The sequence below is a fragment of the Dermacentor silvarum genome, chromosome 5 (assembly GCF_013339745.2).
Source record: "Dermacentor silvarum isolate Dsil-2018 chromosome 5, BIME_Dsil_1.4, whole genome shotgun sequence".
NCBI lineage: Eukaryota > Metazoa > Arthropoda > Arachnida > Ixodida > Ixodidae > Dermacentor > Dermacentor silvarum.
Window position 1 is genome coordinate 161033876 of NC_051158.1, and position 24730 is coordinate 161058605.

The window sequence follows — 24730 nt, forward strand, 5'->3', positions numbered from 1 at the left end:
ATTCGGCAAATATTTTGAAGCAGTGGCTTGTCAGTTTCTGACTCAGTGAAGTTCCTCGGTGCGGCCACTATCTGATTATTTTCTGCCAAATCACTCGCGGGTGTGCTCAGTTCCGAATCCGATAGATTTGTTCTTGCTGCGCACAAGGCTTGAAACGTAGCTGTTTTGTACATTGTAATACCTTGTAGCAAATATATATTACAGCTAGTAACTTGCTTACTCTTGTGGACCGTCACGAAACATTCAGCTTAGACCATTGGTGCGCCATAGGTGTAGTCCGTTATTTATTGTGTGTATACAGTGCGCATATATTCAACTGTGCGTCCATTCGCTTATTCTTGATACGTCAGTGATAGAGTGGGCGTAAGTTTTCCTTCAATTCGGGACAGATGTGTATAGATAACGTGCGCGAAACTTACTATGACAGGAAGCGGCGCTAGTCCCTTTGTCATTGTTTAACGATTGGTACTCACTCTTGCCGACGTTCTGGAGATGAAGCCCTTTCTTTGAAGGTTAGCGATACAAGGTTGGCGGATGAGCAAATTTCTGTATCCTCGAGGAAAGCCGTACATCACGAAGTGCCGGTAACACGTTCGGACAGTTGCAGCAGCGGTCTGCGAACTTCGCCACACAGATTCATTCTATTCCTTAACATGTCAGTCACTATTTTTGCAGCCAACTACTGCACGCGTCTTCAATCCACATTATTCAATCTAGCATTATTGGAGCACAGTGTGTTAGCGAAAACTCAGTTGCATTTCCGACAGCTGATAGCACAGAAGCAAGGTATAGAAGCGGTAATAGTTTCGTATGCGTGCGCGGTCGCTGAGGAGAGGTATGGCGCGCCGCCGTGAGCGCCATCTCGTTTCTCTAAAACAAACTGCTCCTCGAAAAGGGTCAATAGTTCTAAAGTTCATGTGATGTTTTCTTTACTTATTAACTAGAAAAAAATGCGGAAGCATTGATATCAGTTATTTCTGCCACAATTTTTGGGGCATACGAATATACTCTTTTATGAAAACATACATATTTTAACGGACAGTGCATAGCGTTCAATAATTCGTTTGCAGCATCTATTATACAATGGAATTGGCAATGCAGTTATTATTCATTCATTAGATCCCTCGACAAATTCTATAAGGAGGAGGCCGTGCTGCAACCTGAGCCCCCCCCGAACAAAATTTCTGGCTACGCCACTGAATATCAGTGCATTTTCGAACAAGTATTATGCAACCCGCTGAAGTTCCTCTGGCGTGAGACACGCATACATTATACCTATTCCTGAAAGGCTCGACCATTCTGTCTGTTTGCTCTTCGCTTTCTACTTTGGTTTCCTGCACTGCCATTATGTCGATATCATCTTCTAACAAGAGCCGGTTTATCTGGCACTGCCTTCTGCGGGATGCCAGACCCCTCACATTTAACGTCCCTACGCAAAAGGGAACTGTCAGACTAACAGCCATGTTTAGATTAGGCATACAGACAGAATGATACTCACGTCTGGGCAGGCAATAAAGGCAATAAACAGTACGCGGCAAGATCTACATGTCCGCTATTGTAGGTCTAGCACTGAGGGCACGCTGTGGCGGCACAGTCCGTTCCCCGCTATTGCGGGGGTGGTGTTGAAGTCGTCCGCCTGTCAGGCGGTATGTTCGGCTTCGGTTTGAAGCCGGGTCGCCTTGTTATAGGCGTCTTCGGTGAGGGCTCGCCGCTGCTCGATCGTTCCGGTGTGTCTTCACATCCATCAATGACCTCACGAGGCCTCTTTGCAGCTGCTTTGGCAGCTGCTATCATTTCGATATCCTCAGAATCCCCGGTCTCGTCTTTCGTGGTCGACTCCGACGTGCTCGCTGATGGCGCACCCTTTGTGTCAGTCATATTTTCTTCGGTAGTCTGTTTCTCAGACAGCACGCTCTTTGCGTCGACAGTCTGGCCGCCACTGGAGCTCTTGGTTTCCTCCGGTGTTGGAGTCGCTTCCGGGTGCGTGCTATCTGCCGCCTGCTCATCGGTCTCTGCTCGGGACGCCGCATCAGCGTCAGCGTGGTCCATTATGTGTTCAGCCATTTCGTCGCTTTTGACTGGGCTTATTACCGCAGCATACGACCTCACGCACTCTTGTTCCTCGTGGCCGTAGCGGCGGCAAAGTGCACAGCGTGGTATGCGGCACTCGCGCCGGATGTGTCCCGTTCCATGGCACCGGAGGCATAACGGGGGTCTTCCTGGAACATGCACGAGCGCTAAGTTCTCCGCCACACGCACCTGATGAGGCAAGTCTTCAACTGTCACGCCAGGCTTTGGCTGGAGTGTCACCAAACGGGTGGTGGACCCTTTGTCATTGCATCCCTGTACTCGCCACTTTTCTCGGGTGACATCTGTAACCTTTCCGTAAGGGGCTAAGGCTGCACGAACCTCGTCGTCATGAACGAAGTGCAACAGCCAATAAAGCTTCAGCCTGATGCCTTGGTTGCACGGATCAAAAACCATGCAGGGTTGGTCTTTCACGTTGAAAGATTCCGCCGCTAGCATCTTTTTCTTCGAAGCCTCATCACGGAAGGTCACCGCCCATACGTGGTTCATTTGGAAGGCGCCAAGGGCCACCACTTCCGGCAGCAGTGCAAGACTCGCGATAGCATCTCGAAAGTGCTCGACCCGATACGGCCTGGTTTTAACGTCAGCGTGCAAAAATACAGTGTACAAAACTGAAGTACCTGAAGGCAGATGAGGCAAAACAACTTGGTATTCCGGGTAAGGCTTATCCGTACACCTGGTACCACGGCCGAGGGCCGCTGTAACCGCTCCTACGGAGCAAGGCATTCTGCGTCCGTTCACTGCGGTGGCCGGAAGTAGAATCCCACCTTTTTGTATGCATAGACGGATCTCTCAGATTTCGCCGTGACCGTCGACGCGCACATGAAGTGACTCATCGTTGTCGTTTAAATCAGGCAGCTGTCGTGCTCGCCCGGCCTGCTAGCTCAGTTGGTTAGAGCGTCGTGCTAATAACGCGAAGGTCGTAGGTTCGATCCCTGCGCAGGCCACGCGTTTCTTTTTGTGCGCACTCCGGTGGCTCCCATGCTTATTGTTCTCTTTTTTGTCTTTTTGAATGCATAGACCGATCTCTGACATTTCGCCGTGACCGTCGACGCGCATATCAAGTGACTCATCGTTGTCGTTTAAATCAGGCAGCTGTCGTGCTCGCCCGGCCTGCTAGCTCAGTCGGTTAGAGCCTCGTGCTAATAACGCGAAGGTCGTAGGTTCGATCCCTGCGCAGGCCACGCGTTTCTTTTTGTTCGCACTCCAGTGGCTCCCATGCTTATTGTTCTGTTTTTTTTTCCTTTTTGTATGCATAGACGGATCTCTCACATTTCGCCGTGACCGTCGACGCGCATATGAAGTGACTCATCGTTGTCGTTTAAATCAGGCAGCTGTCGTGCTCGCCCGGCCTGCTAGCTCAGTCGGTTAGAGCGTCGTGCTAATAACGTGAAGGTCGTAGGTTCGATCCCTGCGCAGGCCACGCGTTTCTTTTTGTGCGCACGCCGGTGGCTCCCATGCTTATTGTTCTCTTTTTTGTCTTTTTGAATGCATAGACCGATCTCTGACATTTCGCCGTGACCGTCGACGCGCAAATCAAGTGACTCATCGTTGTCGTATAAATCAGGCAGATGTCGTGCTCGCCCGGCCTGCTAGCTCAGTCGGTTAGAGCGTCGTGCTAATAACGCGAAGGTCGTAGGTTCGATCCCTGCGCAGGCCACGCGTTTCTTTTTGTGCGCACTCCAGTGGCTCCCATGCTTATTGTTCTGTTTTTTTTCCCTTTTTGTATGCATAGACGGATCTCTCACATTTCGCCGTGACCGTCGACGCGCATATGAAGTGACTCATCGTTGTCGTTTAAATCAGGCAGCTGTCGTGCTCGCCCGGCCTGCTAGCTCAGTCGGATTCTGCTTCAGGCCGCCACAGCGTACGGACGTGGAATGCCGGCTCCCGCAAGGGTGGTTTTTGCGGCCCCAAAGGGCCGCGGTACCAGGTTTATGGATGCTGCCACACAGGAGTACCAGATTATTTTGCCGCAATTGCCCAAAGGTACGACCGTCGCTAATACCGTGTTTTTGCACGCTGATGTTAAGGCCAGGCCATATCGCGTAGAACATTTTCGAGACGCGCTTGCTCGTCTGCAGCTGATGCCGGAAGTGTTGGCTTTAGGAGCCTATCAAATGAACCACGTGTGGGCTATCACCTTTAAGGATGAAAAAGGAAAGGAGAAGCTGCTGGCTACGGAAGCGTTAAGCGTAAAGGGTGAGCGATGTCTGGCCATTGACCCACGCAACCAAGATGTACGCGTGAAGCTCTACTGGCTGTTGCACACCACACCGGACGAGGACGTTCGAGCGGCGCTGGCACCATTCGGAACCGTGACCGAGATGTCAAGGGAAAAATGGCGTGTGGCCGGATGCAGTGACAAAGGCTCGCACACAAGGCTGGTGTCCTTATGTTTGAAAGCAGGCTTTACCATAGAAGATTTACCGCATCAGCTTCGCGTCGGCGAGGACAATGCACTTGTGATAGTGCCTGGCAGAGCACCGCTCTGCCTCCGGTCCCAGGTGAAAATATTGCAACTGGTGACAACTGGGACCAGTTAAAGTGGCTTATGCCAGAATTCCCAGTGGGGACCAGTTGCCAGTTGGTCCCAGTTAGGACCAGTTGCCAGTGGGTCCCAGTTGGGACCAGTTGCTAGTGGGTCCCAGTTGGGACCAGTTGCTAGTGGGTCCCAGTTGGGACCAGTTGCTAGTGGGTCCCAGTTGGGACCAGTTGCTAGTAGGTCCCAGTTGGGACCAGTTGCTAGTGGGTCCCAGTTGGGACCAGTTGCTAGTGGGTCCCAGTTGGGACCAGTTGCTAGTGGGTCCCAGTTGGGACCAGTTGCCTGTTAGCCCCAGTAGGGACTGGTCGGTCTGCTAGTGGTCTGCAGCTGGGTTCAGCAAAAATGTGACCCGATGGGGCCATTTTTTTGGCTCCAGTGCAAGAAAGACAAGCTTGGATCATCATCAAATGTTTATTTGATACAGTCTACAAAGTGTCATTCGATGTAGCCACCTGCAATCTTGATTGAGAGCTTTTCAACCAAAGGACGTCCTTTTGAGGAAGTGGTTAAAAAAACCTGGGCACAAAAATACAGATATAGAAGCAGGTAAAAACAGGGGTGCTAGTTCAACCACTAAACGTTTAACCTGGCAATATTTGCTTCCACATTAGAATAATGTGGCTCCGCAATTACCAAACTAATTTTAGGACAGTGTGATATATGCTAGCTCAAAATGTCTATCATAAAAAATTACGCCACATGACACGACAGGACAATTATAAAGCACACAAAATCAACATGATACGTGTGTTCCATCGTAACAGTAGGCAGATATAAGGAACTCTAGACAGAAATGTTGCACAGCGTTGTCGGAAACAGGCATGTCATTGCTGCGACGCACACAGCAATCGGCCCGACGCCACTGTACAGAAGTACTTACGTCCACCATCAGGATAAAAAAAAAAGAAGCAAACACTTCATACTGTACTATAGAATCATAAATAAGAAGTATAATTACCTCGAAATGGTAAATCGGCGCCGGGGAAAACGCTGCACATCGATGCATGCTGATAGATCCACAAAGCCGCGAAGGACAAGGGTAAAAGAGTTGCCTTGCGTTGTTTTGAAGTTACAACAGCAGCCACAGATAAAAACTATCCAAATGTACTACCGCACGAATGAGATTGCGCAGGCGCTAACACCACGGCTTCCTTAAAAACACATAGTTCAGTCACAAACACGCACGCACGCCTTGCGTGACGCCTCGCTACGGTGGCTAGCCTCGCCTTGACATGGCAGCCGCCATTGCACACGTGCTGTGCGCAACTACGGCTGACTACGGCCGCAGTTTTATGTCTTTCCTGCCCGCCGTGTTCCCTTCTCTGCGCTACTGCTCTTTGATGTTAATAAATATTACGGCCTTTTATATGCGGTATCAAGTTAGCAATTTAGATTAAAAGTTTAACATTTACTTTATGCGCACTTCAACAGAAAATACGACACTGATGAAACTTCAGCCGCAAACAAATATGGTTGCTGCTATTGCACCGTCGTTCGTAAGCTGACCGGGCACCGCGATCTGCCTTGCAGATTACGACTGGTTGTTCGTTTTTTTTTTCTTTTTTTGTGGGGAAGTATTCGCTGTACTGTAAACATTAGCTACCCAACTCAACGACTCATCGCGACGATCGGTTCAGTGAAGCAAAATTGGCAAGACCATGTAGGCGCACGTCGCTTTTGTGTATGTCGCTGAGATGGTCATTTCTAGCTTAGTGCGCTGAAACTAATGCAAACGTACGAACGCAATCTGCTGCACAATTGTACAGCAGAATTTTTAATTATTCAGTGATTAATTAGAAACACGCGCCTCTCCATGCAAGCAAGCGGTCCGCTAGTCTAATTATTATCAATTAACTTTCACCAGCAAAAAGAGCTGCGGAATCCAGCAATACATGTTGTATCAGACCAGCAACAATCAGCATAAGGCCAATAGAACCCATTAGTCTAATGGAGAAACTAGTAGACATGCAACACTGATTGTGTAAGACTAATAAGTACAATACACAGGGCCATTGGTCTTACAGGTAAATTAGTACGACTAATAGAAATTTCTGTCAATTGGTCTAATACAAAACTTATTTTTATTGATTGATACCTCAAATGCCCCTGGTATGGGGTATTAACTTATACAACTAATACAAAACTGTATTAGACTAATTATTAAAAACTTCTATTAGAATTTTCGCTAGGGTTGCTCAAACTGCAAAACATAATTACTCAGTATAAGTATATAGACTAGCTGCTGCTGTCTTAGCAAGCACTGCATGTTACTTGCTTTCAGTTAAACTTCTGTCACCATTTCATTAGGATCCAAACTGGAACCAGTTGCTACCAGTACAACTGGTCAATGTTCCAGTTGGAATCCAACTGGAACCAGTTGATTCCAGTATAACTGGAAATTGTTCCAGTTGGATCCCAACTGGAACCAGTTGCTACCCAGTTGCTTTCCAACTGGGACCAATTGGTGTGTAACTGGGACCAGTTGGTTTCCAGCTGGAACCAGTTCATCCCAGCTGATCCCAGTAGGATCCCAGTTGGAAATTTTCACCTGGGGTGTCACGGCACCGGACACATACGGCGCGATTGCCGCCTTCCTCGTTGCGGGATCTGTCGTCGCTTCGGCCACGAAGATACCCAGTGCGTGCGAAGTTACGCAAACGTCACAGGGTTTGGCAAGAGCGACGTGATAAACGAGCATCTCAAGGACCAAGCTGACGCCGAGGACACTGCTCGGGAGGGTGGGGATCCACTGAAATGTGACGAGGTGCTAGACGCTACGAGCAATGACAAAGCTCAGGAGGTAGAAGCCAGCAAAGAAGACAGCATGGCACAGGAGCCAGCGACAGAAAGTTGCACCGAGGGTGAAGCTGTGCGGGCAACTGCCGGCGTGACCTTGGTTAGCAGTCCTGAAGTAGACGGAAGCGGCACGGAGGTGGGGAATAGCAGCAACCCAGTCGCTGTCTCCAAAAGACCACGCGACGAGAACGCGGAAAAGGATGGAAAAGAAGATGACGCGACCACAGCTGAAGGACTGCCGGCCAAGACCACCACTACTCGGAGGCTTTCGTTGAAGCCTAAACCGAACGTACCACCGGACAAAAGGTCGACGCCCGCAGTTCCCCCGCCTTAGCGGGGTCGCTGCTGCTGTAGTAGAGCACGAAGGAACTGAGGTTGGACATGTAGGCTGCAGTTCTGGTGATGTGTGCCGACAAGGAACACGCAAGGGCTTCGACCAGTGTGGCGGAGCCATTCAACGTTGTCCAGTCCAGTGCTGTAAGTCCACTAACACCAAACGTGCATCAGTCACAAAGCAGTCCGTCTGTTCCCCAGCTTTCTAAACGTGGCTACAAAGTAGGAACGCTTAACGTGCGTGGCCTGTCGACGAAAAAACGGCAGGCTCAAGTCAAACGGCTGTTAATTGACCATGATATTGATATTCTTGCAGTCCAGGAAACAAAAATTGAAAGTGAGGAACAGAGGGATAGAATGGTCGAAATGTTTAAATCAAATTACAATGTTTGTGTTTGTCATGCCAAAGGGAAATCCGGAGGATGTGTTATTTTTCTGCGAAACACTGTCGGGATCATTGAGGAGACTGTGGTGACATCCGATGATGGCCGATTTGTTATGTGTGACATAATTAGCAATGATGTAGCCTGGAGAATAATTTGTATTTACGCCCCAAACAAAGTAAATTAGCGGAAAGTGTTTTTTGACTATATGGCCACCTTCATAAGTAGTCAGAGGAGGATTGTTTTGCTCGGTGATTTTAACTGTGTATATTTGCCCGAAGACACTACTAAAGATGTGCTCATAAAAGACAAGAGTGCAGAGGCGCTCAGTTCCACTGTTGAAGAGTTTGGCCTTGTGGATGTTGGTGATGTGCTGCGTGAAAACCGAGTACTGTTCACTCATTTTCAAGGGCGGAGCCATGCAAGGCTCGATCGCGCTTACGTGTCGGCAGAACTAGTACCAACTTGCAATCACTACGGTATTAAACATGTCAGCTTTAGTGACCACAGTTTGGTGGTGTTCACAATCGGTTCAAAAGTGAAGGCGTCCCGTTTTATTTGGCAGCTGTGGAAGCTCAATGAAAAGCTACTGCAGGACGAAAGATTCGTCAACGTAGTAACGGAGAAAATTAAAGAATTGCGCACGAGTGAACCGAGTGAAATGTTCTGCGGTTGGGATCAATTCAAAAGTGAGGTGAAAAGTATAGCGATGCAAAGGGCATGTGTCTTAAGGCATAAGGCTAAACAACGTGAAAGAGAACTAACCTGTACGCTGAAGTACCTTTTAGATGTAGAAAGCACAGTCCCTGGGCATTTTACAACTGTTATCAAAGAAACAAAACAACAGCTAGAAGCTCTTGAGACCGAAAGATACGAAGGAGCGGTGATAAGATCGCGAGCCGAGCGCATCTGGTTAGATGAAGCCCCGACGAAGCGGGCCCTCGGGGATGAAAAGAGATATGCGACAAAGAAAGAAATTAAGGAAATCACCTATCACGGCATTCTTACGGATGATCAAGAAAGCATTCAAAACGCTTTTGAAGAACGGTATTCTAATCTCTTTAACAGTAAAGTCGAAATGACTGAGGATTTTAAGAAGCATTTCTTGGCACTCATGCCAGTACTGGAAGAAGACGTAAAGACGGGACTGGAGAGACCTATTAGTATTCAAGAGTTAGAGCGAGCAATTGATGAGCTCGGTATGGCAAAGGCTCCAGGGCCTGACGGCCTAGGGTCCAGCTTCTATGGGTTTTTCAAGTCTGAAATGGCAGAAATACTTTACATCATCATAACTGAAGCTTACGAAGTTCAACGACTGCCCTCATCCTTCAGGGCCAGCCATATCGTCCTGATACCAAAGACCAATGAGCCAGCCAAGTTGCAGTCGGTCGAAGCATATCGACCAATTAGTCTCACGAATGTTGACTATAAGGTGTACATGAAGGTCCTTGCCAAAAGGCTTCAGTCAATAATTACATCTGTCGTTGGGCCACATCAGACGTGTGGCGTGAAGGGAAGAAGTATACTAACCAATATCCATACAGCTAGAAGCGTTCTTGAGTGCTGTGACGTAACCCTCGGACACGTGGCAATGGTCCAATTAGACCTCGAGAAAGCCTTCGATAAGGTTGTACACAGCGTACTTTTCACTGTGCTCGAACACATTAACATATAAAAAATTATTCAAGAAGGTGTCCAAATGGCATACGCAGACTGCAGTGCAAACCTCATCATTAATAACAGGCTGAGCAAAAGTATACCGGTTATGTCGAGTGTACGTCAAGGTTGCCCGGCCTCTCCGTTGCTTTTCGCCATATTTCTAGAGCCATTCTGTTTAAAAGTATTGAATAACGAGAAGGTCAATGGATTCAGACTGCATATGCACGAAGTTAAAATCCTGTCGTATGCTGACGACATAGCGATCTTTTGTACCGATCAAGAGAGCATCGTTGAAGCAGTCAAAGATGCAAAAATGTTCTGTAGACTGACTGGAAGTGCCATAAGCTGGCAGAAAAGCACCGGATTCTGGCACGGAGAATGGGAACGTACGCCAGCTTATGTTGAAAGCATCAAATTCAATCAGATGCCGACTCGTTATCTCGGAGTCCCACTAGAACACTACCGAGATGCAAAAACGCATTGGGTAGCTGAAATAGAAAATGTCACACCACAGACGGTAAAGTGGGGTGGTCACAACCTGTCTATGTTCGGCCGAGCAACCGTGTGCAATTTGTTTTTGGTAGCAAAAGTGTTCTACTTATTGCAAGTTCTTTGTATGTCCAGAGTATGCGTGCAAAAGTTGCACCGAATTTTCGCTGTCTATGTGTGGGGATCGTTATGGGAGCGTTCCACTCGGTTAAATTTGTTCCATCCACTGCATACAGGGGGTTTGGGACTATCTAATTTATTTCTGAAGCAGGTAGTTTCTAGATTTAGTTTCCTTCGCGACCAAAGCGACGGGTTTCTGCGGTGTGTAATTCAATGGCGATTGTGTGATGCTTTGCCTGAATACATTGTGACGTCTCATGCGGGACCTAAGGTAGCGATAAAAGGTTTCTGGATAGAAGTGGTAAATGCTTATCGCCTTCTCAGTGCACATTTTTCAGTCGATTACTTGCACACTGCCAAACGAAAACGATTGTATAAAGATCTAGTAGATATCATGTGCCCAGTGCCTGTGTACCGAGCTCTGTATAATTTAGGCCCCGAAAAGGACGTATTGAAACGGGTGAAAAAGATGCCTGTGAAGGCGACTACTAAATCATTTTTCTTCTGTTTGCACACTGGCACGCTCCCTGTCAAGCCGTGGCTCCAACAAAAGGGATTCTTCCTCCCCTGGGGCGTTAACTGCATGATTTGCCGAAAGCCTGAAACAATAGAGCACATCTTCCTTGACTGCTGGGATTCAGTATTCCTGTGGGACATTCTCCAGCGTACAATTAAGAAGGACTTCCCGCTAACCACATTTGGTATTAGGTTTTTGCCGTTGACCGAGCCAGAGGGCGTGCCGTATGACATGGTGATGCTCCTCTGCATGCACAGCGTGTGGAAGACTAGGATGGCTGTTAGAAATGAGGAGGTGAATCCTAGACCAGCCAGGGAATATTTCATTTAAAATATCATTTATGTCCGCGAAGTCTTAAAAACCCAAACAGAGCCACCACACTGGCTACCTATCCTTGATCAGTTAGCGACGATCAAGCAATTTTAAATAAGCTTCACATTGGAATGTGCAGCGACATTTCTCATGACGTCACAGTTTGTGTGGAATTCAAAGATTGAATTCGTGTATTGTATATCTGTATGTGTATTGTTCTGAAAATCGGTAATAAAGAAAAAAAAAAAAAGCCTGCTAGCTCAGTCGGTTAGAGCGTCGTGCTAATAACGCGAAGGTCGTAGGTTCGATCCCTGCGCAGGCCACGCGTTTCTTTTTGTGCGCACTCCGGTGGCTCCCATGCTAATTGTTCTCTTTTTTGTCTTTTTGAATGCATAGACCGATCTCTGACATTTCGCCGTGACCGTCGACGCGCATATGAAGTGACTCATCGTTGTCGTTTAAATCAGGCAGCTGTCGTGCTCGCCCGGCCTGCTAGCTCAGTCGGTTAGAGCGTCGTGCTAATAACGCGAAGGTCGTAGGTTCGATCCCTGCGCAGGCCACGCGTTTCTTTTTGTGCGCACTCCAGTGGCTCCCATGCTTATTGTTCTCTTTTTTTTTCCTTTTTGTATGCATAGACGGATCTCTCAGATTTCGCCGTGACCGTCGACGCGCACATGAAGTGACTCATCGTTGTCGTTTAAATCAGGCAGCTGTCGTGCTCGCCCGGCCTGCTAGCTCAGTCGGTTAGAGCGTCGTGCTAATAACGCGAAGGTCGTAGGTTCGATCCCTGCGCAGGCCACGCGTTTCTTTTTGTGCGCACTGCAGTGGCCCCCATGCTTATTGTTCTCTTTTTTTTCCTTTTTGCATGCATAGACGGATCTCTCAGATTTCGCCGTGACCGTCGACGCGCACATGAAGTGACTCATCGTTGTCGTTTAATTGAGGCTCCGTTGTCCTCGCCCGGCCGGCTAGCTCAGTCATTCTGCTTCCGGCAGCCGAGCTGTGCGGACGTGTGAATCATGGGCTCCGATGGAGCAGCTTTTGCGGCTACCAGCCGCGGTAACAGGCTTATCGAGAACGAGGAAGTGAGCTATCAGTTTATTTTGCCACCTCTGCCCAAGGGACCTGTTGTAAAGAACACCGTGTTTTTGCATGGCGACGTGCGAGCAAGGCCCTACAGGGTCGAAGACTTCCGAGACGTGCTCGTCCCGACTGGATTGCTACCGGAAGTCGTGGCCCTTGGCGCCTACCAGATCAATCATGTTTGGGCGGTCACCTTCTCGAACGACGAGGCGGCGAAGAAACTGCTGGCATTGAAAGAACTCAACGTGAAAGGGCGTCGCTGCGTAGTCGTCGACCCTCAAGACCAACAGGTACGCCTTCGCCTTCATTGGTTGCTGTACTGGGTGGAGGACGAAGACGTAAAGACAGCGCTGGCAGCCTTTGGCAAGGTCATTGAAGTGACGCGAGAACGATGGCGCGTCAAAGGCGTCGGAGATAAGGATTCCACGTCTCGAACTGTTCTTCTGAAACTGAAGAGCGGAATGAAAGTTGACGACCTTCCGCACCAAATCCGAGTTGCAGGTGAACTGGCCCTTGTCGTGGTGCCTGGACGGCCAATGCAGTGCCTACGGTGCAAGGGTGTAGGGCATGTCCGTCGCGAGTGGAAAGTGCAGCGATGCTCGCGATGCCGTAACTTTGGCCACACTGAAGATCAGTGCGTACGCACGTACGCCACAGCCGTGGGGCCACCAGCAAGCGAAATCGCCGCAGAGATGAGAATGGATGCTGCTGAAGCCGAGGACGCCGCCAAAGGGGCGGGTGACCAGGCGAGCGCCAACAACGCGGAGGCGACAACAAAAACAGATCTGGGAGAGACGAAAGGCGTCCTTGTTACCCCCGAAAAGAAAGAAAAGTCATCAGGTTCTTCAGAAGAACTGGAGAAAGGCAGCGAAAACCGCCTTGTATCTGACGACGCCACGTTCGTCGCAGGAGGTGGGGATTCGGCCCAAGACAGCGACGCTATGGAAGTGAGCGGCAACGCTGCCTTCAAATGGCCGCTTGACGTCACCGACGGCAAAGCAACTCCTAAGAATCACGCCGACGGGCCGCCTGCAAAGTCAACTATGATAAGAAGGAGCAGCTTCAAGCCCTGTCCAAACATCTCTCGGGACAGGAAGGAGGGCGACAAGCCACCACCGACTACGGACCATGCCAGACCACCGGACGGTCCCGGGGGCGTCTAGCCGCTGGCTAGACGTTGCGGTGAGCACGATGCCTCGGGCCTTTCTCTCTTTCCCGTAGTAGCAATGGCATCCAACCCGACGCTTAGCTTGGGCACGCTAAACGTGAGAGGTCTGGCCGCCAAGCGTAAACAAAGCCAAGTGTACCGGATGATGGTGGACCAAGACCTCGACGTTCTAGCCGTGCAGGAGACAAAAGTCGAAGGGGAGGAAGAGACCCGAGGCATGGTGCTAAGGTTTATGCCTTCGTATTACACGGTAGTGAGCCATGCCAAAAGAGCGTCGGCAGGTGTTATTTTATTTATTAAGAAGCTGCCCGGGCTATTGATCGAAAATTATTTATCGTGTCCTTCTGGCAGACTAGTGTACTGCGACTTTGCTGTTGGTAATGATTCTTGGCGGGTGATATGTATATATGCACCCAATATATGCGATGAACGCAAGATGTTTTTTTCCGCGTTAAAGGCGCACATATGCGCGCATAGAAAAGTCATTATTATGGGAGATTTTAATTGTGTACTCAGCGATCGAGATAGAACAGGCAAGAGAAGAAATGATAAAAGCTGTCATGTCCTCAGTGAACTATTAGCCGAGTGTGACTTGGACGACGTGGCTGATTGCCTAGTCGGAACACGCCAGGTTCAATACACGCACTTCCAAGGCAATAGTCATGCTCGTCTTGACAGGATATACGTGACACTAGATGTTATACCCATATGTCGCAGCTACGATGTCATACCTATTTCATTCACCGACCATTGTTTGGTCAAGACATGTGTTGGACGCAAAGGAAAGGGCAACACTTTCACGTGGGAAATGTGGAAAATGAATTCCAAATTGTTAAAGGACGAGCTTTTTCTATGCAACGTACAAGAACACTTGAAGGAAGTAGAAAACAACAAAGTGGCGCAAATCACTGAAAAATGGGAAATTTTTAAACAACGAATTAAGTTAACCGCCATCGACCGATCCTGTAAAATAAAGTACGAAGAAAGAGCTAAAGAGAAAGAACTAAAGGCAGTGTTGGAAAAATTAACGGCCTTAGAGTGCAGCCAGCCGGGCGCATACAAGGACGATTTACGCAGCATCAAAGCGAAATTGGATCTATACGATGAAGAGCGATATCGCGGAGCGATTATACGCGCAAGGGCAGAGGCATTGACAGCAGATGAAACGCCAACTAAACGCGCGCTAGGTCTGGAGAAAACGCATGCGCGGCGCAATCACATAGATACTATTGAAGTAGATAGTAATGAAATAACTGACGGTGAGGAGATAGCACAAGCGTTTTTCACGCACTTCCGAGAACTTTTTGCATCGAGAACTGTTGACGTAGACGCCTTTAGAGCTGCATTTTTGGGGCGTATGCCGCAACTCAGCGACGAGACGAAGAACAGGCTCGAGGCACCGATATCAACTCATGAAGTTGAACAAGCAATTGAAGATTTAAAAGCCGGAAAATCACCCGGTCCGGATGGCCTTTGTGCCGATTTTTATAAACTGTTTAAATCAGATCTATCGCCTCTACTCGCTGACGTGTTTAACGAAGCGTATGAAGTAAACGCATTGCCACTTTCTTTCGGGCAAGCGCACACTGTACTAATCCCTAAGACTGACCAGCCTGCGAAACTGAAACATGTAACGTCGTACAGACCAATATCACTTACCAACAGTGATTACAAAATATTCATGAAGATAATCGCAGACAGGTTACAAACAGTAATGGAAACCATAGTAGGTCGGCACCAAACATGCGGAATCAAAGGACGAAGCATTAACACGAACGTACACATAATGAGATCGATTTTGGAATGTTGTGACGCCTTAAGAGCACGAGTTGCGATTCTTCAACTTGACTTGGAGAAAGCTTTTGACTGTGTTGCTCACAGTATTTTATTTGCCATTCTTAAGCATATAAATGTCGGGTCCATAATTACTGACGGGGTAGCCATGGCGTACCGGAACGGCACTACTAAGCTTATAATTAACAAGACATTGGGGGCCCCCATCAGCATTCAACGTTCCGTGCGTCAAGGCTGCCTAGCCAGCCCACTTTTGTTCTGTATTTATCTGGAGAGTTTGTGTTTGGCAGTCATTGAGAACAAATGTATTCATGGGTTTACGATGCAAGCGTCAGAAGTCAAACTCCTGGCCTATGCTGACGACGTAGCCGTGTGTTGCAAAGACAAGGAGAGCATTTTACAGACGATAAATGTTGTGAAAAACTTCGGTGAAATCACAGGTAGTAGAGTAAACTGGAGCAAGTGCCTCGGTATTTGGCATGGAGAGTGGCCTGAGGCTCCTGCTATATATGCGAATGTCAAGTGGTCAACAACGCCAGTAAGGTACTTAGGCGCACCACTCGAAGCTTACAAACAGAGTGACGAATACTGGCAGGGCCAGCTTAAAAGTGCTAAAGAGAAGGCTGAGGCGTGGAAGGCCAAATACCTTTCAGTATTTGCCAGGGCTACTGTATGCAACTTGTTTTTCGTCGCTAAGCTATGGTATGTCATGCAATTCATTTTCTGTAACAGGGTCAATGTGCAGAAATTCCACAGAGTTTTTGCCGTGTTTGTGTGGGGTTCCGGATGGGAGAGATGTTGTCGCAATAATTTGTTCAGACGGGTGAAAGATGGAGGATTAGGGCTGGCCCACCTGTTTGTTAGGCAACTTGTTGGACGTTTTATTTTCTTTCGGAACAACGATGATCCTTTTTTGCAAACAGTCTGTAGAGTTAGACTCGCGCACTTGTTGCCAGAGTTGATTGTATGCTCCCAAGGTGTGCCGGCGGCAGTGTTTGGTTTTTACAGGGAAATTGTATTCAGTGTTCGTTTCCTTGCTGTACGGTATTCGAAAGAATATTTGTTTAATGTCTCAAGGAAAAAGCTGCGCAACGATATAATGGACAGCCTTTTTCCCCCGCCTCTGTACAGAACCATATACAGTCGAGGCCCAGGCCAGAATGTTTTTAAACGCGTCAAACGAATGCAGGTACCGCCAGGTATGAAAAGTTTCTTTTTCAAACTACACACAGGTACACTTTCAGTTGCAACGTTCCTAGAAGAAAGAGGCTTTTACATGCCATGGGGCTCACAATGTATAATTTGCAAACAACCTGAAACCATAGACCACGTTTTTTTACACTGCTGGGAAGGAGTATACTTATGGGATGTTTTACAGCGCACAATAAAGAAAGAATTTCCTCTTGACCCACATGGCATCAGATTTTTGCCGATAGACGACAATGACGGAACACCGTTTGATCAGATTATGCTGACTGGCCTCTACTGTATAAGGCGCTCCCGCATGGCAGGCTTCTATTGTGATCCCGATAGAAGACCAGCCCGTGTGTATTTTCGGGAACAAATAAGACGTTTTCTTGATGTGGTGGCAACACAAGAGTGTCCCCCACCTTGGATGGCCAGGATGGAACCCCTGGCCAATCTTAAAGAATTCTGAACAAAGCCTGTTACAATATGACAGGCTGCATGTGCTTATTATTTATACTTAACAGATAAGTCCATCTGTGTTTGTACATATCTTAGTTATGTTGGTATTCTTATGTACCGCTGCTTACCGGTAATAAGGAAAAAAAAAAAAGGCCGGCTAGCTCAGTCGGTTAGAGCGTCGTGCTAATAACGCGAAGGTCGTAGGTTCGATCCCTGCGCAGGCCACGCGTTTCTTTTTGTGCGCACTCCGGTGGCTCCCATGCTTATTGTTCTCTTTTTTTTTTCCTTTTTGTATGCATAGACGGATCTCTCAGATTTCGCCGTGACCGTCGACGCGCACATGAAGTGACTCATCGTTGTCGTTTAAATCAGGCAGCTGTCGTGCTCGCCCGGCCTGCTAGCTCAGTGAGTCTGCTTCCGGCCACCGAGCGTGACGGACGTACGATGACGGGCTCCGTAGGAGCGGCTTCAGCGTCCCAGAGCGGCCGCGGTAACAGGAGTGTCGTTGCGCACAACGAGTACCAAGTTGTTTTGCCGAGTTTGCCAACAGGGCGTTTTGTTGTGAACACAGTTTTTTTACACTGTGATATCAGGGCCCGCCCATACCGGGTGGAAGATTTCCGCGATGCGCTCGCCCCGTTATCGCTCCTGCCGGAAGTGGTGGCTCTCGGGGCCTACCGTATGAGCCATGTTTGGGCCGTGACCTTCAAAGACAACGAAGCTGTGAAACGGATCGTCAGTGTTGGTGAGCTACAGGTCAAGAAGGGCCGATGCCTCGTCATTGACCCCGCCAACCAGGATGTACGCTTAAAACTGCATTGGCTGCTGCACACCGTTCCTGACGAGGACGTGCGTCTTGCCTTCGCGCCGTTTGGAAAGGTCACGGACGTCGCCCGCGACCGGTGGCGGGTGCATGGCGTGGCTGATAAGAACTCTACTACAAGACTGGTTACGCTCAAGTTGAAGCCGGGCGTAATGCTTGACGACCTGCCACACCAGGTGAGCGTCTCCGGCGAGCTGGCTCTTGTGGTTGTGCCGGACAGGGCCCCTCTCTGCCTACGCTGCCGCGGAACGGGCCATATTCGTCGCGACTGCCGCATTCCGCGGTGTGGTGCGTGCCGACGCTTCGGTCACGAAGAGAGTCAGTGCGAGCGGACGTACGCAAGCGTGACCGGACCCGTGAGCAACGACGACAACTCCGCCCTACTCATGGACGAGGCGGATATGGAAGACACATTGACCACGGCTAAGGAAGCAGCTGGCGAGGTGGCAGAGTCGGAGGCACGACCTCAGAAACAGGGGCAACATGTCGATGAAGCCGTCGCCACTGAACAGCAAGAGCAAGTGGAGGGCACTGTAGCCATGCCGAACCGTGAGGAAGAGAGCCCACCTGACCCGGGAGTGGCCTCCACCCCCCCTGAACATGAAGACATGGACACCCATACCGGGCTTGCCAACTTGCAGGCGGGGAAACGTCCGCGCGACCAGACCAATAGCCTGGCTACGATGCAGGACAGCAGCGGCGGAGACGAGCCACCGCCCAAAGCGCCAGGTATGAGGAGACCAACCTTGAAGCTGCGGCCGAACATTACGGCCGATCCACGGCAGGCGGGTAAACCGCCTCCGTAGTTCTGTACTGTGTTTTGCTTGAGGCGGGTTGGGGGGTTCGTGAGTGCAATGGCCGTCACCCTGAGCGCTATTCTCTTGGAGATGTGTCAGGAACGAGGGCCCGAGTTGCATGTGAGTGTTGCTTTCGAGAGGTCGGGTTGTGTTCCCTTTTGTGGCATTCGACGCGGTTATCGGCATGTCATTATGTACACTCGTCCTTGCGTACCTGTGATGGGCACCATTCTGCCGTGTAGTCATGGCAGCTAATATCGAAGGAGCGCTACGTGTAGCCACGTTAAATGTACGAGGGCTCGGTGCAAGAAGGCGGCAATGTCAGCTAAGTCGCCTACTCTTAGATAATGACTTGCATCTTGTGGGAATCCAAGAAACCAAAATAGAGAGCCAAGAGCTAACCGACAGAATGGTGTCCAATTTTCGTGCGCACTTCGACGTGTGTGTTTCTCACGCTGTTGGTGGATCAGGTGGTTGCGCTATATTCATTCGAAGAAACTTTGGCATTTGTGTGAAGTCAGTGTTTTCGTGTGAAACAGGTCGCCTTTTAGTGGCTGATTTTTGTTATTGCGATATGGATTTCCGAGTCATTTGTATCTACGCGCCGAATATTGAAACAGACCGGCGAATCTTCTTTGAGCGACTTGAAGCGTACGTAAACTGCCACAAGGTGGTCATACTGCTGGGGGATTTTAACTGTGTGTGCACTGCTGACGATCGCGCAAAAGTTTCACGCGTTCGCGATAAGAGTGCTGTATTGCTAAATGCGCTGGTGCACGATTACGACTTGGAAGATATCGGTAGTGCCTTCGCCAGCGGTACCCACCCGCAGTTTACGCACTTCCAGCGTGATAGCCACGCTCGGCTAGATAGATTATGTGTGTCTGCCGAATTGGTGCCCTTGTGTAGTGAATATGATGTGCAACCCATTGCATATAGCGATCACTGCTTGGTAACTGCCACTTTCGGGAAAAGACAGATCAAACACACCTTTAACTGGGTCCTCTGGAAATTGAACGCGCAGTTGCTGGATGACGATGCTTTCGTTGATGCCGTTGCGAAGGAACTAGAAAACCTGATTTCAGTCGAATTAGCAAGCTTCGCCATTAAATGGGAAGAATTTAAACAGAAAGTAAAAACAATGGCTATTGAAAGAAGCAGTGTCCTTCGGCATAACCTGAAACAGGCAGAAACGAACCTTCGCCAGCAACTGCAATTTTTCATCTGCATGGAAAGTGTCCCGCCTGGTGTGTATGTTAACGAAATAAAGGAAGTGAAAGCCGAACTCGAAAGGATAGACTCTGAGAAATACAAAGCCGCCGTTGTGCGATCAAGGTCTGAGAAGCTGTGGGCGGGAGAAGCGCCAACAAAACGAGCTCTCTCAGACGAGAAAAGGTACGCATGTCGGAAGGAAATCCGCCAGCTAGCTAAAGGCAATGACATCACGTCCGACAAAAACGACATCAAACAAGGGATCGTCGATCACTTCAAAGCCTTCTTAGGTCAACCACGTGAACCTAAAGATGGCTACCAGACGGAATTCCTTTCATTGATGCCAAAGCTCGATGAAGAAGTTAAGGCACGGCTAGAACATCCCATTACCCTGAGTGAGATAGAGTGCGCAATAGACGAGTTGGCGCCCGGTAAAGCACCTGGGCCTGATGGCTTAGGGGCTATTTTCTATAAAACGTTTAAGTCAGCGCTGGCTCATGTCCTCCATCTAGTTATCAGCGAAGCGTATGACCGAAAAAGATTGCCCTTGTCCTTCACAACCTCGCATATTGTGCTAATCCCGAAGAGTGATGATGAAAAGAAACGCTTGTTGCCTGGCTCATATCGCCCGATAACTCTAGCCAACGTTGACTATAATATATTCACGAAAGTTTTAGCAAAACGACTGCAAAGTGTCATCAAAACAGTGGTAGGGCCGCACCAGACTTGTGGCATTAAGGGGCGCAGTATTACAACAAATGTACACGTGGCTCGAAGTGTGCTAGAGTGTTGCGATGCGATTGGCGATTACGTCGCGATGATGCAGATCGATTTGGCAAAAGCCTTCGACCTCGTCTCGCACAAGGCTCTCCTATACATACTTGAACACACGAATGGTGGCAGTGTGATAACAGAAGGTGTCACGATGGCGTACAAGAACTGCTCAACGCGAATTATTGTTAATGGGGAGCTCACCGATAGCTTTCGTGTGCTCTCGTCGGTGCGTCAAGGATGCCCGCTTTCGCCCCTTCTGTTTGCTGCTTATCTCGAGCCACTCTGCTTGGCCATTAAAAACAACGAACGCATAACAGGCTATCGAGTACAGGCAGCACAAGTTAAAATATTGGCGTATGCAGACGACATTGCGATTTTCTGCACTGATAAAGCGAGCATTATAGAGGCAACTGCTGTTGTCGAAAAGTTTTGCAATTCAACTCGAGCCCAGATAAACTGGGATAAAAGTTATGGCTTCTGGCATAGGAGTTGGGAAGACAAGCCGGAGACCTTTTCTCGAATGAATTGGTCAAGGTTACCTACACAGTACCTGGGGGTGCCTCTCGGAAGTTACCGTGAGCCCGAACAGTACTGGCTCGACCAAGTTTCGACAGCAAAGGAAAAGGCTGACGGTTGGAGAGGCAAGCAATTGTCAATGTTTTCTAGAGCCACCTTTTGCAACCTTTTTTTAGTTTCCAAGATATGGTATGTTATGAATGTGTTGTGTGCTGCGCGGGTAAGCGTACAAAAAATTCACCGCATTTTCGCCACTTTCATTTGGGCCTCTACCTGGGAGAGGACGAGTCGAACAAATTTGTTTTTCCCGGTCAAGAAAGGTGGGCTTGGTCTGGTTCACTTGTTTTTGCGACAAATTGTGTCACGCTTTGTGTTTCTGCGGGATCAAAATGATTCCTTTCTTCGAACACTAATTCAAGTACGGCTGAGTAGACTTCTTCCAGGATTTGTTGTTTCGTCGGCTCAGAACATGCCGGGAACCGTGACTGGGTACCTGCGTGAAGTGGTGCTGGCGCATAGGATGTTGAATGTGCGTTTTTCGCAGCAGTATCTGTCCACTGTTACAAAAAACAATTGTACAGAGATCTTGTGGACACGATGCTACCTGTACCTTTGTACCGTTAGCCATACCGTGGAGGCCCCGGACAGGACGTTCTAAAGAGAGTCAAGAAAATGCCAGTACGGCCATCGACTAAGTCTTTCTTTTTCAAATTACATACAAACACACTTCCCGTTAAGACCTGGCTTTCATAGCAAGGGTATTTTCATCCCCTGGACAACGGACTGCTTTTTATGTAAAAAAACCTGAAACAATAGAACATGTTTTCCTAGATTGCTGGGACCCGATCTTTCACTGGGACGTCCTGCAGAGAACGCTGAAGAAGCAGTTACCTCTGGACCCGTATGGAATACGCTTCTTGCCAGTAGATTCCTCAGAGGAAGTACCGTATGACCTCATTATGGTCCTGGGCCTCCACGCGATGTGGAAAACTCGCATGCAATTTGAACATGCAGACATCGTTGTGATACCGGTGCGAGAACACTTCATTGAGAGTGTTGTTTACGTGAGAGACGCGTACAAAGTACTGCCTGATCCACCACAATGGATGTCTGTACTCGATGAACTGGTGTCAATGAAAAGATTTTAGTACTGTGCTAGCCAAAGTGTGGTTGGCACGTTTTATCATATTGTAAACCTTGATTTTGTGTGCCGAAGACGGCAATAAAGAAAAAAAAAAAGTTCCCGTGGTGTAGTGGTTATCACGTGCGCCTCACACGCGCAAGGTCCCCGGTTCGATCCCGGGCGGGAACAAAGCTTTTCGTTTTTATTTCTATTGCGATTGTATGCGCACAAAAGAAAAGGGGGAGCGAAATACTCTACTCCTTGCTCGGTTCCCGTGGTGTAGTGGTTATCACGTGCGCCTCACACGCGCAAGGTCCCCGGTTCGATCCCGGGCGGGAACAAAGCTTTTTCATTTTTATTTCTATTGCGATCGTATACGCACAAAAGAAAAGGGGGAGCGAAATACTCTACTCCGTGCTCGGTTCCCGTGGTGTAGTGGTTATCCCGTGCGCCTCACACGCGCAAGGTCCCCGGTTCGATCCCGGGCGGGAACAAAGCTTTTCGTTTTTATTTGTATTGCGATTGTATGCGCGCCGAAGAAAAGGGGGAGCGAAATACTCTACTCCGTGCTCGGTTCCCGTGGTGTAGTGGTTATCACGTGCGCCTCACACGCGCAAGGTCCCCGGTTCGATCCCGGGCGGGAACAAAGCTTTTTCATTTTTATTTCTATTGCGATCGTATACGCTCAAAAGAAAAGGGGGAGCGAAATACTCTACTCCTTGCTCGGTTCCCGTGGTGTAGTGGTTATCACATGCGCCTCACACGCGCAAGGTCCCCGGTTCGATCCCGGGCGGGAACAAAGCTTTTCGTTTTTATTTCTATTGCGATCGTATACGCACAAAAGAAAAGGGGGAGCGAAATACTCTACTCCGTGCTCGGTTCCCGTGGTGTCATTCTGCTTCCGGCCACCGAGCGTGACGGTTCGTGGGATCATGGCCTCTTCAAGGGCAGCGACAGCGGCTACTTTTGGCCGCGGAAACAGGTACAGCAACGACGAAGAAACGGAATACCAGTTTATTTTGCCTCAACTGCCAAAAGGACGAATAGTGAATAACACCGTGTTTCTACATGGTGATGTACGAGCGAGGCCTTACAAGGTCGAAGATTTTAGGGATGCCCTAACGCCTACGAGCCTGCTGCCGGAAATTGTGTGCCTTGGGCCTACCAAGTTAATCATGTGTGGGCGGTGACCCTCAGTGACGCAGCTGCAACGAAGCGCCTGCTAGCCTTGAAAGAACTTCAGGTGAAGGGCCGGCGATGTGTGATTGTCGACCCTCAGGATCAGCAGGTGAAGCTCAGACTTCACTGGCTGCTGCACGGTGTGGCCGAGGAAGACGTCCGGACTGCGTTCGCGACCTTCGGCAAGGTAGAAGAGGTGAGTCGAGAGAATTGGCGTGTCCAAGGTGTCGCAGACAAATGTTCCACCACGAGGACTGTTCTTCTCAAGCTGAAGAGCGGCATGAAAGTGGAAGATATCCCTCACCAGATACGTGTTGCCGGAGAGTTGGCCTTGGTGGTGGTACCCGGTCGGCCGATGCAGTGCCTCCGCTGCCAAGGCACTGGGCACGTGCGAAGGGAATGTAAGGTGCCACGCTGCTCCCGGTGCCGACGTTACGGGCACATTGACACCGAATGCGTCAAGACCTACGCTACCGCGACTGGCCCAGCCGCGAGTCAAGAGGCAGCAGAACTTGTCATGGATGTGGTCGAGACCGAAGACGCTGCTAAGGGAGCCGGAGACCTTGGGCACCCAGCGACAGGTGCTGGGTCGGTACCGGAGGGCGTTGACGCCAAGGGAAAGGGAACTACGGAGCAAGTGACTGCGCCGGCATGGGTCGACGCGGAAGCTGTCCATGCAAAAGAAGGCGCAAATGAAGACGAAGGAGAGGAAGACGATGGAGCGATGCAACAGGGCGAGGCCGCTATCGACGGTGACCGGGCTGCAAGTCTCGGAGCCACCTTCAAGCGTCCCCGTGATGAGGCCGAGGACAAAGACAACGCGGCAACCAGCTCCAGTGATGGGCCGCCGGCAAAATCACCTCTCGGGAGGCGCTCGAGCTTCAAACCAAAGCCGAACGTTCCGTCCGACAGAAAGCCTGGGGACCAAGCCCAGCAGACAAACAACGACGAGAAACCGGGCGGTCCCGGAGACGGCTAGCCGACGGCTGGTCGTGAGGGGTAAGCACCATGCTCCGGGCCTACCTCATTCTCTAGTTCATCATGGCTCCTATGTAAGCGGTCTGTCTAGTAGTGCCACCTACCAGCGTCAGCACACAGCCAGCCCTGAAGCCAAGCCGGCCAGGCCTAGTGTGAGAAGCGTGCGCGAGAGTGGAGTGCGTGCGTTGACTGTCGTCGCGTCTAGTCGAGTTCTTGGAGGCGCCATGCCTTCTAATAAAGTGCGTTATTAATTGTATTCTCGAGCCTTAATTACGTTTCGGCCAGCAGCCGACCCTCGCCACCCCTCACAACTGGCGCAGTCGACCCCGAACCATGCCTGAAACATTGCCTCTCGCCCGCCTCGTGAAGTGAGTCGCCAGCCAACGCTCCTTCC

At 49.5% G+C, this 24730-nt stretch overlaps 13 non-coding genes across 13 annotated transcripts; all 13 read left to right on the plus strand.

Moving 5' to 3' along the window:
- Positions 1-2961: 2961 nt before the first annotated feature.
- On the plus strand, positions 2962-3035 carry Trnai-aau (transfer RNA isoleucine (anticodon AAU)). Its single transcript has one exon. It is a non-coding gene; the product is annotated as a tRNA-Ile (tRNA).
- A 163-nt stretch (positions 3036-3198) lies between these two features.
- Trnai-aau (transfer RNA isoleucine (anticodon AAU)) lies at positions 3199-3272 on the plus strand. The gene has a single exon. It is a non-coding gene; the product is annotated as a tRNA-Ile (tRNA).
- Positions 3273-3437: 165 nt separating this feature from the next.
- On the plus strand, positions 3438-3511 carry Trnai-aau (transfer RNA isoleucine (anticodon AAU)). The gene has a single exon. It is a non-coding gene; the product is annotated as a tRNA-Ile (tRNA).
- Positions 3512-3674: 163 nt separating this feature from the next.
- Trnai-aau (transfer RNA isoleucine (anticodon AAU)) lies at positions 3675-3748 on the plus strand. Its single transcript has one exon. It is a non-coding gene; the product is annotated as a tRNA-Ile (tRNA).
- Positions 3749-11491: 7743 nt separating this feature from the next.
- Positions 11492-11565, plus strand: Trnai-aau (transfer RNA isoleucine (anticodon AAU)). The gene has a single exon. It is a non-coding gene; the product is annotated as a tRNA-Ile (tRNA).
- Positions 11566-11728: 163 nt separating this feature from the next.
- Trnai-aau (transfer RNA isoleucine (anticodon AAU)) lies at positions 11729-11802 on the plus strand. Its single transcript has one exon. It is a non-coding gene; the product is annotated as a tRNA-Ile (tRNA).
- A 165-nt stretch (positions 11803-11967) lies between these two features.
- Positions 11968-12041, plus strand: Trnai-aau (transfer RNA isoleucine (anticodon AAU)). The gene has a single exon. It is a non-coding gene; the product is annotated as a tRNA-Ile (tRNA).
- Positions 12042-17085: 5044 nt separating this feature from the next.
- Trnai-aau (transfer RNA isoleucine (anticodon AAU)) lies at positions 17086-17159 on the plus strand. Its single transcript has one exon. It is a non-coding gene; the product is annotated as a tRNA-Ile (tRNA).
- Positions 17160-22295: 5136 nt separating this feature from the next.
- Positions 22296-22368, plus strand: Trnav-cac (transfer RNA valine (anticodon CAC)). The gene has a single exon. It is a non-coding gene; the product is annotated as a tRNA-Val (tRNA).
- Positions 22369-22447: 79 nt separating this feature from the next.
- Trnav-cac (transfer RNA valine (anticodon CAC)) lies at positions 22448-22520 on the plus strand. Its single transcript has one exon. It is a non-coding gene; the product is annotated as a tRNA-Val (tRNA).
- An 80-nt stretch (positions 22521-22600) lies between these two features.
- Trnav-cac (transfer RNA valine (anticodon CAC)) lies at positions 22601-22673 on the plus strand. Its single transcript has one exon. It is a non-coding gene; the product is annotated as a tRNA-Val (tRNA).
- Positions 22674-22752: 79 nt separating this feature from the next.
- Trnav-cac (transfer RNA valine (anticodon CAC)) lies at positions 22753-22825 on the plus strand. The gene has a single exon. It is a non-coding gene; the product is annotated as a tRNA-Val (tRNA).
- An 80-nt stretch (positions 22826-22905) lies between these two features.
- Positions 22906-22978, plus strand: Trnav-cac (transfer RNA valine (anticodon CAC)). Its single transcript has one exon. It is a non-coding gene; the product is annotated as a tRNA-Val (tRNA).
- Positions 22979-24730: the final 1752 nt, after the last annotated feature.